Source organism: Pteropus vampyrus, unplaced genomic scaffold, assembly GCF_000151845.1.
Source record: "Pteropus vampyrus isolate Shadow unplaced genomic scaffold, Pvam_2.0 Scaffold101, whole genome shotgun sequence".
NCBI lineage: Eukaryota > Metazoa > Chordata > Mammalia > Chiroptera > Pteropodidae > Pteropus > Pteropus vampyrus.
The window spans coordinates 5,631,653-5,646,166 of NW_011888882.1; the positions used below are offsets into that span (position 1 = coordinate 5,631,653).

At 43.0% G+C, this 14,514-nt stretch overlaps 1 pseudogene; it reads left to right on the forward strand.

Annotated features, from left to right (window-relative positions):
* The first annotated feature begins 3,336 nt into the window (after positions 1–3,336).
* LOC111742782 lies at positions 3,337–14,160 on the forward strand (annotated as a pseudogene).
* Positions 14,161–14,514: the final 354 nt, after the last annotated feature.

Genomic DNA, 14,514 nt, shown 5'->3' on the forward strand with positions numbered 1-14,514 from the left:
GTTCCTCATGTGGGGAAGCCCCATTTCCTGCATTCTAGGGTTGGGGGGAGGGACCTGGGCTCCCAGAGGCAGCAGCCAAGGGTGGTATGAGCACAGCTACCCTCTATTTGAAAGGTAAATGGGAAACCAGGGGATAAATGTGGGAGGGATGGGTGCACAGCCATTTCTCCAGTCACTCACTTGCTTGGAGGCATCTCTTTTCCTCAGGCTCAACGAACCGTTGCAGTGTGGTAATGACACGCTGCGGAAGGCCTCAAAGAGAGCTCTTTCTTTTATTAATTTTCTCTAAGTAGGACAATTGCAATATAACTTTTGATGTTATACTTAGTCCAGAAAAATTCACCTGTGATGTCTTGCTATTACATGTTATTAGATACTCCGAGCCATATAGCATCGTTGGAGCGGCGAGTCCCCACTTTCTCGACTACCAGAAGGCTTGTGATGAGAAAGGACTTGCCCAGTCCCACAGCTAATTAGTGGTCATGCAAGGACAGAGTCCAGAACTCTGGACTTGAAGTTCAAGACTCCTTTACTCCTCTCATCCTGAATAACTTTCATATAAGCATATGAAGTTGTTATTCAGCACTTGGTTATTCAGAGGTGACTGAGAATATAGAACTGGTATTGAAAGGTTTACTAGTTATTTGTGTAAAAATCGATACATTGGGCACAAGCATCAGATATTGAATTGCCCAGTATTCAGCACCAGTACAATGTTAGATTAATTTTTACCGAGTATGTGCATGGAAATTTGTTTGTGCTCAGACATTCTGGGTGATCAACAGGTGGCAGTATTTCCCTGCTTTATAGCATCCTGCTAGCCGGCTAAGGGGAGGAATATTTTTCCTGGGCCTCTGGGTTAAACACTGATCAAAGGACTTCTTCAGAAATGCAGCCAGGCTGAGCTGATGAGCTACTGCTTTGCAGTACCCCCAGAGATACCCCACCCTGCACCTACCTGCCAGTACCCTAATAGAAGGGTCACCTGGCAAAGTACCCACCTCCAGAATGACCTGCCCTCATCTCTGAGGGGAAAGAATTGAAAACAGAGAAGCAATACTGACCAGATTGGGCTTAGTTGGATTATTCCTTTAAATTTAATTTATACAATGCTTTGAAAAATTTCTTTGCCACGTGGTTTTAATTTAAAAGCATACGGGACATACTTGAAGTAGGAGGTAAGCTATGGAGAGGTGTTCTCAGTGGCAGCTAGTCCAGCGTAGGCCACTGTCTGGGGATCAGGATGGAACCAGCAGGGTCAGTAGGCTGGAGAGATGGAACAGGTCAGGCACAGATGCAGGAAAGAGGGCAAACCATACTACACCACACAGACCATCGGGTCCTGCTTGTATGTCCTGGCCAAAAAATGAAAACAGCAGTATTAACAGTCAATATTTTTTGTGGCCTTACTATGTGCCAGGCATTCTTATAAGCTTCTCACGTGAACCGATTAATTTATTTCTTACAACCACTTGTGAGGTAGACACTATTATCATAGCCATTGGACAGATGAGGCAAGTGAGTTCCGGAGAGAGAAACTTGACCATATAATTTAACAGAGTCAGAGTGTGAACCAGAAACCCATGGAGTCTGATTCCGCGCTCTGCCATGGTCAACTCTAGCTCTCCCGAGCAGAGGAGACCTTTGGGCCTCGTGGAGCCGAGGCCAGCTGCGTTTGCTCTGGGCGGCACTGGATTCTCTAGAAAGAGTGGGGTTGTCTGACAGAGGAGGAGCTCTGTGTGGAGGCTGCCTCTGGTACCACAGCCTGCTGCCACAGGGCTGCCCTATTCAGGGATGGCTCATAACTAACCCTTATCATTGGTGAGAATTACACTCACCATCTTGGAATGATAATTCTTGTGGTTTCACCAAATTGCAGAGGTCAATACCCAAAGTGAAAGCAGCCTGTATGTCTGTACCTTGTGGACAGCGTCCCAGGGCTATATGGGTGCCCTGCTCTTGGGGAGGTCTGTGAGGAACGACAGCCTAAGCTCTAATTTAGCATAAAACCTAGAATCCCTCATCTGAAGTTTGAGGGATGCTTGTGAAGGTCTGCAGACTGAGGAGTGGTGTTCTCTGCAGATACCCATGGGCAGCGATCTTGCACAGTGATCAATCTGCCTTAAAACACCTCACTCACTTTGGTAATTGGTTTGTTTTTTTACTTCTTTCATTCCACAGAATGTGGTTTAGACCTTCATTCATTCAATCCTTTTGAAAACATTTACTGATGCTTCTTGTGCACCAGGCTCTGCGCTCAGCATGAGAATCATCATCATCATCATCATCAGCAGCAGCAGCAGCAGCAGCAAACAGCTAACATTTATTGAATGCTTATACCAAGTCCCGCATCAGGGATCTTTAACTCTTAGGAAGAAGCTCCTTCTCTCTGCACTCTTAGAGGGTGCTGTGGTCTCATTTACTTTCACCGAACCCTATGAGGGAGGCCCTATTAGTATTTCATTTACATATGAAGAAAGCAAGGCACAGAGAAGTTAAGTAACCTCCCCAAGGTCTGAGGGCAGTGTATAGACTGTGGATGTTGGCCTCAAGCAGCTTAACCATCTGGCGCAGTGGTAAAAAGAATAGCCGAAAGTTTAAGACAGAGTTTAGAGCATCTGAGGCCGCTCATAAGATGTACCTCACATTATTACGATGTGTTGGGGAGAACAACAATTAGACACACATGCCATTTTCTAGCTCTGGGGCCCAGGCTTAATGTGCCCCCTCTGAGGCTTGTATTTTTCACATATAAGGATGTGGTGATAAGGCCTGTTTGAAAAGGTTGTTGTGCAGATTAGGTGATGTGGTTTATAAGAAAGGACCTAGTACTGTGCCTGGCAGACAGCAGCTTCCTGCCTGGTCTCCTCCTCCTCTAGTCGTGGGAGCCAGACTCTCCTTCCCCTGCCAGTGTTTGACATAAGCAATTGACATTTATTTTCAGTCTTTCACAAAGAGCCATGCAAGCCTGACTTCAAGACATGTCTCCTACCCGCTTCCTGAGGTTGCCACTTGAGTTGTCCTAAGTAGAAATTCTAGAGTCAAGATGGCCATGTTAGGTAGGGGTAGGGAGCTTTTGGATGCTTCCCAGAAAAGCTTCTCCAGTTACAAACTAGGCTTTAGCCAAACACCTGGCCCCAGTGCTCTTCATATCCACTCCATCCTTAACTGCTTGAGAACCGACAGCACATTTTCCTAGTTCACTGCTATATCCCCCGAACCTAGCCCAGAATGAGAGGAGAGTGGTAATAAAAGAAGAACTTTATTTAGCATTTTATGATGTGTTAAGTACCTTTATAAGCACTTTTGTGAATTTAATCTGCTTTAAATCTCACAATGACATATAAGAGAGAAACTGATAATAATGCCATGATTCTCCAGGTGAGGTCACCAGGATACCTTCACCAGAATCACCTGGAAGCATCTTAGAATACAGACTTCCAGAGTCCACTTCAGATCTCTAGACCTCTAGGGTGAGGCCTTGAAGCTGCATTTTTAATGAGGTGCTCAGGTACCTCTCTTACTAATGTGCACTACTATCCTTATGCAAGTGAAAAAGTTTGCTTTAACTATGTAACTCTCCATTACTTATGAACCCAAAGCTTCACAGGGCTCAGTTACCTTCTTTGTATGTAATATCTATTTGGAATTACAGCAGGGAATACGTTGTTACATGATTGATACTTTTCTGATGGCTTTAAGTGGTTTCCTTAGTGATTCCCTTTCAGGGCTCCATCCAGATTTTGTGGGGCCTGAAGCTTACATAATTTTGGAGGCCCTCTTAAAAACACACATTACAAAATTAGGTATAAGAGTAAATACTTAGAATGAGAAAAGAAATTACAAACAAATGAGAAATACCTCAAATATTATAAAATGTAAATGACATTACTTTTTATTAACTTATTATTTTTATTAACTAACCCTTATAACACTTTATTCTCTTTTTTTGTTTGCATACCCTTTGATCACCTTTTCATATGACAATGACTTTATATATATTTTTTTTTTATGGAGAGAAGAGAAAGATACTTCATTTTCCCTCAAACCTGGATGATCAAAATTTGTTTTTCATTATTATATTTTGTAAAGTTTCTTCCAGCTATACAACTCTTTGTCAGCAATGTCATGTAAATGTTTACGCTTGTCAAATGTTTGAAAACTGCCATCGAGTTTCTTTCATATATGAACTGTAAGAACTGGATGAATTTTCCTCAGATCTGCTTCTGGCTTCGACTATTCCAAGTCTTGATTCTTCCTCAGTACCCCACACTTCCAGAACATGGTCACGTTGCTATGCGACCCCCAGCCTTGCACTTTTGTGTCAGGAGGATGGATGAGAATGCCCAGTGGGACTTTTTAACCTCAGCATTAATCTACCTCTGCTGGTACCAAGTCTGCAGGAAGGAAGCAGAGGCTCTTCCTGCCATGGCTCCGTGGTTAGCGACTGTGCTAGAGATGTGCGTGGCAGGGGCAGGTCTGCCTGTGGCCCCCTCTGCACTGGGACAGCTCTCAGCTCAGCCTCAGGCCCCAGAACAGAGAAGGCGGGACCCATCTTTAACTTCCCACCTTCTTTGCTAAGATACAAGAAACGCAGGCCCTCAATTTTCTAATTATAAAAACAGCTTTGGAAGTGGTTGGTTCTCATTCTGGTGATTTCTCCCCCAAGAGAAGACAGGTAAACCTGGCTCTCTTATGGTCCAAGTGTGTGGGAGGAGGGGAGTTGGAATCTAATGTCTCATGTGTGCTAACGCTGTGGCATTCCAGTTGGATGGCTCTGGTCATGTGAGTGGCTTCTTAGGAGAGCTCCATGTATCAGGAAATTAATTCCTGTCAAATATGAGGTGACAATAGGACAATACCTGGCAATGTTTGAGGGTACTGAGAAAGCAATGAGACAGAAGAGAAAACTTCTTTCCTTGGTTCTGCCAAGTGAAAAATGTAGGTCAGCATGAACAGCCTGTTTTATAGGGAAATTGGGGTTCAAGTAGTCACAAGGAGACATTCTGTTTAGGACTTTAGTATTTTTAGTTTTTACGTTTTCATGGGGTTGCAGATTTGTCATTGGAGATGAAGGGTCAAGGCTGGCTGGTCCATAAGGACCTTTCCAGTACTAATTTTCTACAACTATTGTCTTTGGCTTAAAGCACAAGCCCTGCCACAGGGCAAGGACCCTTGGGAGGGACAGCACACCATCCTACCATGTTTATTCATACCACAGTGGAAATTGGTTCGTCAGCTAATTCCACAGACTTGATGCCTAGGATTATCAAGAAGGAGATTAGCCTTGTAAAGTGTTAGGGAGATTGCGTGTGAGAATTCAGAGCTCTGTCCTCTCCCTCTCCCCTTTTGCTTCAGCATGAGGGGCCCTAAGCTCCAACCCGCTTCTTGAAGTAACAAGATCCTGGCATCAGGATGAGAAATAACCTAAAAGGGGTGGTGGTGGTGAAGGTGGAAGCATCAAAGAGGAATTTCAGTTGCTTCATGGACTGGTCTAGAGCTGACCTGGAATCTCACAAATAACATATAGTATTCTGTTCCCAGAACCTTCCGAGGAAGAAAGGAAGTGGTGTGGATCCAAGATCTGGTGTTAATGAAACTATATTCTCAGGACTCCCCAGGATTTGGGCCTTCCCAGATGGTAGTAGTAATGTAAAGGCCACTCAGTGTGTCACGCTTACGTCTTTTTCTTCTTTCCCTGCCCACCTCCCAGCCTCCATCTTTCTTTCCTTCCTCAAATGTCCATTGAGTACCAGTCACTCTTGGAGACAGAAGTAAACAAATACAGAAGACATCCCTATCTTCAAGGGCTTATGTTGAAGTAAGATTCACAAATCTACATTTGACACTGTACACCTAACAACTCTACAAATTGGGCTTATTATTTCTATTTACCAACAAGAAAATAACACCTAGGATGGTGTCTGAAAGCCCACACTATTTTGTAGAATGCATGAATGAATAAATTAGCAAAGAAGTGAATGAACAGAGGCATCAAGGATTTAAGTGGCTGATAAACCTTGGTCTGGCTTCAAACTTTCGCTCTGCTTAGCGTTCCAAATTGAGTGGCGTTGGGGGCCTACTTCTCCTCTAATTCTGAAAACAAAGGCAAGTAGGCCTTTCCCTGCTGAGCTCATCAATGCTTTTAAACTTTGTTTTTCTTTCTCCTGTTTTCCTTTTTAAAAATCTCTTCTTTCTTCTTCTCTCTCATTCCCCCTCCATTTTCTCTTCCTGCTTCCTCTGTCTGCTAAGGCATAGCTGTCCTTTCTAGGGGCCTTTGAACCGATAGACTCAGCTGCCCCCTGAGGAGTGGTGTGAGGTGAGGAGTGAGCTAAGGCGAAGGGAGAGGAATCAGTCATCCTCACCTTGGTCCCATATACCCAAAGGAAAGTGTTTCAGACAGGACTGGGAAATATTGATAAAACAGCCCATATGAGACTCTTTTTATGGGTTGAAATGTGTCCCCTGAAATTCACGTTGAAGTTCTAACTCCCAGAAACTCAGAATGTGACTGTATTTAAAAATAAGACCTCTTTAAAAATTTATTTAAAAAAATAAAAAAATTAATTTTTAAAATTACAATAGATAATATTATATTAGTTTCAGGTGTACAACATAGTGATTAGAAATTCATATAACTTACGAAGTGATCACCCCGATAAGTCTAGTACTCATCTGACATCACACATGACATTAGAAAATAAGACCTTCGAAAAGGTGATTAGGTTAAAATGAGGCTGTCAGGGTAGGCCTAATGCAATTTGACTGGTGCTCTTATCGGAAGAGGAGATCAGGACACACAGAGAGACACTGGGGCATGCATGTACAGAGGGAGGACCGTTCTGAAGAGGCAGCTGCAAGCCACAGAGAGAGGCCTCAGCAGAAACCAAACCTGCCGACACCTTGATTTTGGACTTCCAGTTTCTAAAAATGAGAGAAAATATCTGTTATTTAAGACACTCGGTTTGTGGTATTTTGTAAACTAATATAACTCTCACATCCTCAAAATTCTTAGCTTATCTGTAGAATTCCATGTCTGTAGAAATGAGCACCTGCACTCCTGCGAGGCAGGCAGTCAAGCCAAGCAGTTTCTACCAGTTTTGTGCACTGGGAACCAGTCAGTTCTCATCTGAGCTTCAAATGACTACATTAGCGCCACTCAAAGTTTAACCTCATCAGAATCCCATGCAGGGCTTGACAAAACTGAGATAGCCGAGCCAGGGCCCCAGAGTTTCTGATTCAGTAGGTCTGGGGTGTGGCCTGAGAATCTGCAGTTCTGACAAGTTTCCTGGTGATGCTGATGCCGCTTGGCTTGGGACTACACTTTGAGAACCAATGAAGTAATATTTTAATTCTGTCATTCATTTTTTAAGTGGCGTGTGCTTGTTTTAAGTTTCTAGGAGGACACTTAGGAAGCCTTCTTCCTGGAGTCCTATAATGGGGAATGGGCGTTTTGAATCAGGATGCATAGCTGGTGGACTGGGACCCCTTTGAGGACCTTTCCTAGCCCTGTGTGTCTGAGAAGATTTGTGGTCATCTGAAAAGGCAGGACAGCAGGACCTGGGGACCAAGGAAACAGGGTAAATGGCTGTCAGCATGCATGGCTATTCTGAAGCCTAGAATTTGTTTAACTGGAACACAGAATCTTAACCCCCTGGGGCCAGAGAGGGATTTGGGTCAAGAGGAAGTTGAAAAGGGAACTAAACTGAACCCGAGGAGCTTTACTCACATGAAGCAGAACTTGCGTGGCCTCCCCATGGACTGTGTGAAATAGGAAATAATTAGATGTTATTTAGTGCTTGTGTGACTTCCAGGGTTGGGACAGCTAGAAACAGTGGCTAGAAATGGTCATGTTCATTTCATAAAATCCCTGACTAATTCCAAAATAAAAAGAAAGAAAGAAAAAGAAAGAAAGAAAGAAAGAAAGGAAAAAGAAAGAAAGAAAAAGAAAGAAAGATTCATTTGGCTGCATGTGAAAAACCAGCTCACAGTGGAATCATTTTTTAAAAATCAGAGGTACACTTGGGTGCTATCATAGTCTTTCACTGGTAAAGAATTCAGTAATACCTCCATCCCTTTCTCCTCCCCAGAGGAAGCCACTTCTGGCCTGTTTTCTTTCAGGCCTTTTCTATGCGTTTGACTTATCTAGTGCCTTTAGAATACTTGGCTTTGAATTCCTTGAGGGCATCGGCCATGTCTATCCATTTTAGTGTACCTAGCACATGTTAGGTGCTCAATAAGCATGTATAGAACAAATTGAATAAAGGAATAAATTGATTAACTTTCAGTGGGGAGGGTGGGAGTTAGGCGAACAGCTATGAGGCTGGGGACTGTGGATACCTGTTCCAACTGAAGTTAATTGCCTCAAAAACAAGAAACCTAACGTTTGTATAGTGCTTCACAGTGTACAAAGCATTTTCTCATGGAAGAGGTCTGCTACCACCTCCAGGTCTCTCACACCCCTTGTCGCCAACTTCTACCTGGTCCACAGGTCTGAAACATAACCCATGTGTGTCCCAGCTTTGAGTGTGACTCTCTCTGAAGCAAGTGTGAACTCCCCTTCCTTCAAGTGTGTGCCTTTTGGGGATGGAGCCTCCTGGTGACTTGGAAGATGAGAGCTGAATTCTCACAGCTACGCTCTTCCCTCTACACCTCCAGCATTGGATCTGGAGATTTCTGACCCAAATGCCAGTGACCCAGATGTCTGATGTCCTATGTTTTAAACACTGGACACTATGTTTGAAAGGTCCCTCTCTGTTCTTGTGTGTGTGTACTTGCGTGCGTGCGTGTGTGTGTGTGTGTGTGTGTGTGTGTGTGTGGTTTGTTATTTTTCTGGTTTGCTTCCTATTGCCCTGACGGCCTGCTGAGACCTTCAGGTTAAAGATTTCAACTCCTTCACCTGCTCCTCTGTGCTCTTTTCAAACATACAAACTGTCAGGAATGGAACACACATTCTCTTTTGCTTATTTTTCCAGGTTTGCTGACCCTTTAATGCAGAAAAGTTGCACATATAAGTATTAACCACTTGTGCTGGTTTTGCTTGAAGTCAAATATTCAGTGATAGTGGCTGAATCTGTTTTGCATTTCAAAACCATTTAAAAAGCAATAACTCACCAATACGTGCTGCCCCAGTTTGCTTTCTTATTTTTACATCAAAGTGAGCTAAGGAGCTTGTTTTACCCCATAAAGAAGAGGTAAAAGGGGGGAAACCAGAAAGCATGCAAAGCTACAGGATCCTTGGTGTCTGCTCTCTGAGGTCTGAGCCCCTCTAGCCCCTCCAGTTGGTTCTCCAAAGATAAAAGAAGCTGCAGCACTTCAAGGCTCCTCCCCCTTCCCTGCCCCTCTCTGTGGGAAACCAGAGCACAGACAATAACCAAGTTCCTGGAACACCTTCTCATTCAACCACTTAGCCAGCACTTACTGAATTTAATTGAGCACCAGGAACCAGGAAGTACCAGGAGTCAGGAGCCCTGGCCTTGGGCTAGGGGCTAGCTCTGCCTCTTCCATGCAGCCCTCCCTGACTGACCATCCCCCTTGTGGCGTTATTCCTCCTTTCTCCTCTCTGCTCCTAGAATGCTTCACCTGCTCCTCCATTAGAATATTTGCTGTATGTTATCCTGAGTTGTCGATATTTGTTATGTGTCCTATCTATCCTTGAAAACCTCTTAAAAGTGAGGGCTGTGTCACTAAGGGTAGAAGTTTGCAGCACGGTAAGTGCCTGAGGCTTGCTGAATTGAAATGAATTTTACATTTTAAATTCTATTTCAAATGCTCTTTATAACCAGTTCCTGGTGGTTTCCTGACCTGGGTTCCAAATGATGCAGAGGTTTAGGGGGTTGAGGAGAGCTCCCAGATACCTGGGAATAACTATCTGTATGTTGGGGTGGAGGTGGGGGTGGGGTGACAGGCTGGCCTCACCTCAGGGTCTTCATCTTTTGCTCAGGGACCTGGGCCTGCTCTGGGGCTGCCTGCCCAGCAGATTTTCTTTTCTTCCTTGACCTTACTGAGAGTGAAGCTCTGTCTTTGCCCTTTTCAGCATCTGCCACGTGCTGAGTGAGGCTTCAGACAGCACAGGACTGTTTTTAGATTTTGCCTCACGTGTGTTCAGCTAACTTAATGAGCTCTCTATAGGGGTAGCTTTCTTGAGAGACCGTTGCTAAGGGCCAGTCACACGTTTTTCACTGTGTTGTGATGGAAACGTGATTAGATGCTGATCCCAGCTTGGCAGAACTTGCCTGAGTGTCTCGTTGAAGTGGCCTCTTCTGTAAGAGCCTGTGGGATTTTATAGGTCAAAAGATGCAACCCCGTGATTACAGCAAATGGACAAATGTGGTAAAATGCCAGGAGGTGGAGGTTTGGGAGGACTTCAGATCCATGTGGTTGAGGGCACGTGTCCATGTCAACTGCTTTGCCTGAGTGGCACCTGTGGTGGACACCACATAAGCAGGAATTATATGGCCCCTGCCTTCCAGGAGCATTTAGGCTGGTTGAAGAAGAGAGAGTAGACAGAAATAATTAATTGGCAATCCAGGGCTGCCCAGGCCTAACTGAAGAAGTTTAGGGGGTTCCAGAGGATGAAGAGTAGGGGATGTGGAGCTCGGGTAGGCTGGAGTGGTCAGAAAAGGAGTCCTTGAACTAGAAAGTAAGGGGTCCTCAGTAGGACAGATGGATCAGCATGAATTGCGGCTGGAGGCAGGAGTAAGCCCCCTGGAAAAATGATGCTGATGTCATTCACTGGCCATCCTCTCTAGGCCAGACCCTCTTCTAGGTGTTTCCTTTTTCTGTCCTCATAACCACCCTGAAAATTTGGTGCTATTGTCTCAGCTTTAGGGGTGAGGCCCAGAAAGGTTATATATACTGTCCACAGTCACACAGCTGGTAAGTGGCAGTCTGGAGTTAACGCCAGGTTATTCTCATTCTGAAGCATGTTTTGGGATGGATGGCAATGGCAGGTGAGCTCCCTGTCAGAAAGAGGTGTGGGCTGAGGTGAGAAGGTGGTGAGTCAGACTGTGGAGAGACAGGACAGCCCCCGAGGGGCTTGGCCTGAATCCTGAGGTTAGGGATCTTCAGAGGAAGGGTGTACGCTTCACGTGAACCACATGAAAATTCTCGGTACAGAAAATATTCATGCGTGTATATATATTAGACAGGTACCAGTATACTATATACTTTATAAAGCACAGAAAATATATAGTAAGTCCTCATTTACTGTCATTGCTAGTTCTGTGACTGTAAGCAAGAGACGTACAACAAAACCAATTTTATCATAGGTTAATTAATATAAACAATAGTTAAGTTCCTACAGCATCTCATCAATGTCATAATAAAAAAATGTTGAATGAAACGATGTTATTTGGGTAACTGCTATAGGAAGTATTAAAGAAGGAAATCAAATAAAATATTTTCTCTCATACACATACACATGTATTCTTAAGGTGAAATTCTTATGGTCGAATTCTTAAAGTAGAAACAATTAGTGCGTATATTATATAATATATATAAAATATTAGTGTATGTATATATGAGTGTGTATATTGTGATATATGAAATATTAAAATGTATATATCAGAGAAGATGTTTTATTTGATCTCAATCTTTAATGCTTTCATATATTTTATGCTTTGTGAACTACATAATATACTGGTACTCTAGTGCATGTCTAGGATTTATACATAATTGTACATATATCAGGAGTACAAGTGCAAAAATATTTTATTGTTGGGGTTTCTGATAAAAAATAGTTTGGTATCTACTGCTGAAGATGACGTTTAGGGTGTGAAGAGCAAGTGGAATTCCCATAAGCCTCAGGATTGTAAACCACACAGAACCCCAGAAGAAGCTGGAAGCTGATGGGCAGTAAATTCTGTCAAATACCAGGGTCTGGTGAAACAGATGTGAGGCTGACAGTGAGAGGCTGAGACCTGGAACTGGATGCATCCCTGGTTGGGAAGGCCTGGGGAAAGCCAAAGCCAGGAAGCAAAAACGAGAATCTTACTGATACAGCAAAGTGTTCCCAGTCCCTGATAGGACAGCCAGACGCACGCCAGGATCACATAGTGAGATGGGCAGCAGGATTAGGGATGTCAGAATAGAGCAGGTTCTGGGCAAGGGCTTGTATCCAGGGCGGAAGAGATAGCAGGAACAAGGCAGAGCTTTATCCTCAGTGCGCTGCCTACTTGGCAACTTCAAGCCCAGACGGGGATTCAGGAGTCATAACTGGCATAGACAAGGTGAGTAGAGGCAGTGTTGCCTAATGGTTAGAAGCACAGGCTTTAGAGTCAGACCAATCTGGGCCTAAAACCCAACTTTGCTGCTTCCCAAGTGCATGTACTTGAGTGAATTCCTCAGCCTCACTAAACTTCACTTTTCTTGTATGTAAAAGGAATAATGATACCTCATAAGGTAGTGATGAGGATTAAGTGAATCTACTATGTATGTGTTTGGCACTGTGCAATATGATAACTGCTATTATCGTTTTAGATTTGTTATTTATTCTAGTGAGTCCTGAGAATCAGGCCGTTGCCTGGAAATCATAACTGAGACAAAGACCAGGAGTGGGGCCGCTGCCCGGGTAACTGAACGCCAAGCCCTTCAATTCCTTCAGCCTCTGGTCTGCGGAGAAGGGAGGATTGTGGATGTGAGAACCAGCCCAGGTGTAACAGCAGCTCTCCAAAACCTGAATAAGTATGACTTTTGAGGACATTGTCCATTAATGGCAGTTAATACAGGGCCTACCTCCCATCTCAGGGTCTTTATACCAGCCACGCCATCTGTCCAGTCTGCCCTCCCTGGTGTCCACCTGGTTGGTTCCTTTTTGTCATTTATACATGGTTACTGTCACCTTACCAGAAAAGACCTCTTTGGCTACTCAATCTAAAGCCGCCACCATTTACAGAGCACTCCACCTGACTATAACAGAATACTCATTCTTTTCAAGTGCATGTGGATTGTTCACCCAGGTAGGCCATAAATCATGTCTCAATAAATTAAAAGGATTGAATTCATAGAGTATATTCCTTGACCACAACAAAATTAAATTAAAAATCATGAATGAAAATAAATCTGAAAAATATCCAAGTATTTGGAATTAAATGACACTTTTCTAAACAACCCATGAGTCAAAGAACAAATCATAAGGGAAATTAGAAAATATTTTCAACTGAATTATAATGAAATACAACATATCAAGATGTGTGGAGTACAGCTAAATTCTTATTGCTTAGAAAGCAACTTTTAGCTTTAAAGGCCTATATTAAGAGAGAAGAAAGGGAATCATTTCACAGTGTGTATGTATATCAAAACATCACATTATATACCTTATATATACACAATTTTATTTAACCACCATACCTCAATAAAGCTGAAAGAAGAAAAAAAGGCCTAAAATGAACAATCTAAGGTTTCATCTTAAGAACCTTGGAAAACACAAGTAAAATTGAAAGAGAGGACGGGCTGGTGGAGGGCGAACAGGTGGGTGACAGTGGCAGCAGCAGCCTCCTGGAGCCCACTGTTGCCCCCACCACAAGCTGGTTTTCCACACGCAGCTGGCGCAGGACAGTTGCAAGGCATAGTGGAGAGTTTCTCCAGCATTCTTGAGCTCTACACCAAGATCGTGGGTTTGTTTGAGATTTCATCCTCCAAAATCTTATATATTGCTCTTTAAACATACCTAAAGGTGACATGGAAAGACTCTTAGGAGCACAAATAGGTCTTGAAGATTTCATATTTGCTCATGTGAAAAAAATTTTAAAAAAAATGAATGTGTATAAATCTGAGGATTAACTTGGTCTCACCATTACAGATCATGGTGTTGGCTAAGCTCTTATAAAGAAAGAGTCAAGGTCAAAAGCTGAAAGTTCATCAACAGGAAAAATTGGTACCAGAAGAGAGACACTTCTTCGCCTGAGATCAAAACACCCTGACACTGTGGGAGAAGTGCCTGCTGAAACCAAAGCCAAGGAAATTGAAAAGGCTGATAATCTTGAATTGTACATGGGAATTCGAGATGTTGATTTAGATACCACAATACATGAAGCTGGAAAGGACAAAGGTAACCCACATGAATTTGCTGTGGCACTTGACAAAATTCTTGGACACTCTGCATTCTCAGATGACTGTCTTTGAGGTTTAGGGAGCCGTTGTAATGCCAAACGAGGATGACTGAGATGTGAATGACCCATCACTGGAAAAATGAACCATTGTTCCTTTAAGAAAAACTATAAAATCTGCTTTAAACACTGTAATGGACTCTAGTTTGGTTTTATATGTATGGAATACATTCTTTGAAATACAATTTTGATTTCCGGTACTTTTTAATGCAGTTGCATATGTAGTATGCTTAAGAAAAATTACTTAAAATAACAATTTTAATATTCAAATGATTTTTAAAGTAAGTTTTAGGGAGTATTTCTAAATAGATGATTTTCTAGATAGATGATTATTAATGGGGACTAATACCCACCTTTTGCTTTCCACATATAAATAGTTGATTGCAATAGCTTTGTAGATCTGTTG